This window comes from Triticum dicoccoides, chromosome 2B (assembly GCF_002162155.2).
Source record: "Triticum dicoccoides isolate Atlit2015 ecotype Zavitan chromosome 2B, WEW_v2.0, whole genome shotgun sequence".
Taxonomy (NCBI): domain Eukaryota; kingdom Viridiplantae; phylum Streptophyta; class Magnoliopsida; order Poales; family Poaceae; genus Triticum; species Triticum dicoccoides.
Genome location: NC_041383.1, coordinates 560500831 through 560505854, shown reverse-complemented (window position 1 = coordinate 560505854; position 5024 = coordinate 560500831). Strand labels below are relative to the sequence as shown.

Below are 5024 nucleotides of genomic sequence, written 5' to 3'. Positions count from 1 at the left end.
GCGCCCCGGCGGCCACTCGCCTTGGCCCCCGCAGCGAGGTCCACCGGGTCAACGGCGGCGTGGAAATCGACGCCGACGGCTTCCAGACCCCCCGCCGCAGGAACCGCCGCCGTGGTGCGCGGCGCTCGGCTGCTGCACCCCCCCGCCCGCAGCGACGTCGCAGCCCGTTCCCGGAGGAATCCGCTGGGCTGTGCTTTCGCTGCCTCGAGCCCGGCCACCCCGTGCGGGAGTGCACCAACGACGTCCAGTGCCGCCGCTGTCTCTACCCTGGACACAGCTTGCGTGACTGCTAGAAGTTCTGCCGCGGCGTATTGCGCGCCCCCCTGCTGCCGCGGCCACCCTGGCCGTTGCAGCCCAGGCGGCGCCGCGCCACCGCACTCCGTCATCGCCAGCTTCGACCCCCCTGCCTGCAGACCAGGCCCCTGCACGCGTCATTCTCTCGCGCTCTGTGGAGATGGAAGAAGCAGAGTCGGTGTTGCGCCGGGGCATGGTGGTGTCCATCACCGGCGACGGGCCGGCCGTGGCTGCCCGCGACGTCGAGGACGTCCTGCACTCCTCCCTCGACCTCCACCCCGGAGACTTCACCGTCCACGCCTACCACCCGGAGGATTTCCTCCCGATCTTCACCACCCGCGAGCTCATGGACCGCCTCGCCGGTGACCACTTCATCAGCGGACCCGGGTTCACCCTTGCGCTGCGCCCCTGGAGCAAGCTCGCCCGTGCCGATGTTGGTTCGCTCGAACACTCCGTGCAGCTGGAGCTTCGCGGCATCCCGGCGCAGGCCTGGCACCTGTCCACGGCCGAGTACCTTCTGGGCGGCAGCTGCTGGGTAGAGCGGCTCCACCCAAGCACGCGCTCCCGCGCTGACCTCGCCACCTTCCGGGTGACTGCGCACACCCGCGACCCAGCTAGCATCCGCCGGGCGGCCATCCTCGAGATCGTGGAATCCATCCCAGCTCGCATCCGTTCCTCACCGCTGACCATCCGCACCCTCCAGTACCCGGTGTCTATCACGGTCGCTGCCGCGGCCGGGCAGCCTGCTCCGGCCGCCAACGGAGATCGAGGCCCGGGGGACGATGCACCTGGTGCGGGCGATAGAGGCGCCGATCGCCGCGCTGAGGGCGGCCGAGGCCGTCGACGCGGGCGCAAGCGCCGCCGCACCTCCGACGCCCCTGACGGCCGCGCGGATGGCATGGCCATTGACTCCGTGGGCTGGCGCTCGTCCAACCTCCGCGGCCGCGGTGATGGCATTGCCGTCGATGCTGGCTGGCCAGGCTCCCGTACCCGTACGGTCGCAGTGGCGCCGCCGCCGACGAGGCAAACCACCAGCCGCACGATGGACCCCTGGCCCGCCACTGGTGGCCCCGCAGTTCCCGCGGCTTTACCAAAAGGGGAAAGCGCGGTGGAAGGAAAAGAAGGATGGCAGAGGAGGCCCGACGTGCAAAAGCTGCACCCCTTGCGGCTGCTTTGCCCCATCGCCCTGCCACTCGTGGCCCAACTGCGGCGGGCCCGCGTGACCTGGCAACGGTCGCCACCCGCCCATTGGCTGGCACCCTTCGCGACCAGTCTGAGAGCGCTGGCACCCTTCGCGACCAGTCTGAGAGCGCTGGCACCCACCCCTCGCCCGCACAACACGACATCCCCGCCTGTCCCCAAGGGCCCACCCGCGACGCAGTCAGGCCAGGCACGGATCACCCTGACACGCATGGGGATCAGGATTGCAACCCAGCCAGCCAATCCCTGGCAAGCGAGGTCCCCGACTCCTAGCCTTTGGAGGTCACGCCGGACCCGCTGTCGGGACGTTTTGCTGCTCCCTCGCCGCCATTAGCTGCTGAGGCCGCCCCCACCGCGGACCGGCCCACGGAGACACCGCAGGAGGTGGAGCCCACCACGACACACCCAACGGCCAATCCCGCAAGGCCAGCCGAGGCCGTCCAGGAACCTCCCGAAGCGCCCGCGCATGACGTGCTGCGCACAACATCCACCTTGGACGCCGCTCCAGCCCAGCAAGGCCCCGAGGCCCATCACTACGCCCAGTCTGAAGCCCAGCATGAGGCCCAACATGGGATCCCGAGCGACGAGACAAGATCCGCCCACTCACCTTGCCCTCCTGCGCGATTTGCAACCCCCCCGGTCACCATGCGCCGTTCCCGACCGCGCGTCACGGCACCTACGACCTGGACCCTGGGTGACTTCCTCGCCGCCGCAACCAGGCAGATCGACGCCGCCCTTCCAATCCCTGGCTGGCGCCAGCGACGGACCCTGCCCAACTTCACCCCAAGGCACGGGAGATCGGCCACGTCCATCGCCCGCAAGACGGCCGCGCCGCCGACAGCTGAGAGGCGCGCCCAGATCCACATTCTGCGCACCCTCGGCATCGTCGGAATTGATCAGAGGATCACCGCAGCAGAGATGCAGGCGTATGAGGGTCTCTTCGCGGCGACCATTCCCCTGTCCGTCCTGTCGGCCATCGCCGCCCTGGTTGATCGCGAGCTCCCCGCAGATCCCACCATCGCGCCGATCACCATGATGGTCGCGGGCAGCCCCATCGAGGCATAGTCGCGCCGCGCGCCACGTCGTCGACCTCTCCTCAATGGATCACAACCCCAAGATGCTCATTTGGAACGTGCGCGGCCTCAATGCGCGCGCTCGCCGCACTGCTGTTCGTTCGCTCGTTGTTACCGCAAATGTCTCTATTGTTTGCCTCCAGGAAACAAAGATGACTTTGATTTGCTCGTCGACTGTCCTTGAGACCCTTGGCTCGGAATTCGACGACTACGTGTACCTTCCCGCGCTTGGCACTCGCGGCGGAATCATGCTCGCGTGGAAGAGCCGTGAGGTGTCCATCGACCCTCTTTTCAAGGCAAATGCCATTTCTGCCAAGGTTTCCCACCCATCGAGCGCTTGCACGCCTTGGTGGCTCACCGTGGTCTACGGACCCCAACTGGACGCCGACAAAATAGCTTTCCTGCAAGAGCTGCGCGACATTCGCGTGGACTGCCCTGGACCATGGATGGTGTGTGGCGACTTCAATCTCATACTTAGAGATGAAGACAAGAACAATGGCCACCTGAACCGCCGCATGATGGGTCGCTTCCGGCGCATCCTCGACGACCTCGCGCTCAAGGAGATCTACCTCAACGGACGCCGGTACACGTGGTCCAACGAGCAGTCGCCCCCGACCCTTGTTCACCTAGACCGTGTCCTTTGCACGGCTGACTGGGAGGATCTCCTTGGAGAGTGCCATCTTCGCTGCCTCGCCTCCGTCGTGTCGGACCACAGTCCCCTGCTCCTCGACTGCGCCTCGATGCCACCCACCCGCCGGCGATTCCACTTTGAGGAATTCTGGATCCGGTTGGATGGCTTCCAGGACATTGTCCCAGCTGCCTGGCACTCCGTCCATGACCCGGACCCATTCAGGCGGCTCATGCTTCGCATGAAGGCCACGGTGCGCATGCTCACTAGCTGGAGTTCGAAGACAGTTGGCAACGTTCGGCTCAAGCTGGCGATCTCCAGGGAGCTCCTCCCCTGGCTCGACACAGCACAGGACCACCGCGCCCTATCCCCGCATGAGGATTGGCTGCGCCGGCAAATCAAGGCGTCATATCTTGGCCTCGCCTCCCTCGAGCGCACCATTGCCCGGCAACGTGCCCGCCTCGCCACTCTCAAGGACGGTGATGCCAACACTTCGTTCTTTCATCGGCAATGCACGGATAGGCGCCAAAAGAACAAGATCCATAGCCTCCTTGTCGGTGAAAGCGTGGTCACCGACCCCGCGGAGATGGCCGCGGCTGCGTACGCCCACTTCGACGCGCTTTTGGGCACGGAGGCGCCCCGGGATTGCGCGCTCGACCTCAGGGACCTCATCACCCCCGCCAATCTGGAGGACCTGGATGCCCTGTTCGACGCCGAGGAGATCTGGCAGGCAGTCAAACGGCTCCCCGCGCGCAAAGCCCCGGGCCCTGACGGCTTCACGGCTGAATTCTTGCGTGCATGCTGGCCCACCATTCGGCAGGACTTCGTCGACGTCTTCTGTCAGCTCTATGCGCTGCGAGGCCGCGGCTTCAGCTGCCTCAACCAGGCGCTCCTCACCTTGCTGCCCAAGCGCGCCGACGCCCACGCCCTCGGCGACTTCAGACCCATTAGCCTCATTCACTTGGTCGCCAAGATCGTCGCCAAAGTCCCGTCGCTGCGCCTCGCGCCCAAGCTCAACACTCTTGTCAGCACAAGCTAGAACGCCTTCATCCCCGGACGCAGTCTGCATGACAATTTCATCCTTGTCCGGCAGTCGGCCCGTCTGCTGCACCAGCTCGGCGCCCCACGCGTGCTCCTGAAGCTCGACCTGGCGCGTGCCTTCGACTCGGTCAGATGGCCATTCCTGTTCGGTGCCCTTCGCCGATACGGCTTCGGCTCCAGGTTCCTCGACTGGCTTGCCATCCTCTTCTCTTCGGCAAGCACCAGAGTGCTTATTAACGGAGAGCCAGGCCCTGCTATCTGGCATCAATGTGGGTTCCGCCAGGGCGACCCCCTCTCGCCCCAGCTCTTCGTGCTCGCCGTCGACACGCTCGGACGCCTTCTCCACCGCGCAACCGAGCTGGGTATCCTCCAGCGCCTTCACCCTCGGCGACCGATGCCATCCGTCTCCCTCTACGCGGATGACATGATCCTCTTCTGCCACCCCACCCTAAGCGATGTCACCGCCGTCAAGAGCATCCTGCAACTTCTTGGGCGCGCCTCAGGACTACGGGTCAACTTCACCAAGAGCACGGCCACGCTGATCCGTGCCGGCATGGACGAGGCCGCGCCTGTGGTCGATTCGCTCGGCTGCCCCATCGTCGAGCTGCCCATCACCTACCTGGGCATCCCCCTCACGCTACGCCGACCATCCGCAGCCCAGCTTCAGCCCGTCGTCGACAAAACAGCCGGCATGCTCCCATGCTGGAAAGCACGCCTCATGAACAAGGCTGGGCGCCTCGCATTTGTGAAAGCCATCCTCAGCGCGATCCCCATCCACCAGCTGCTGG

The 5024-nt window shown here is 65.9% G+C and overlaps 1 protein-coding gene across 2 annotated transcripts in view; it reads left to right on the top strand.

The window, feature by feature from the left end:
- Positions 1 to 5024, top strand: part of LOC119364842 (DNA mismatch repair protein MSH1, mitochondrial-like) — a 33953-nt gene that overhangs the window by 17253 nt on the left and 11676 nt on the right. The window lies entirely within an intron of this gene.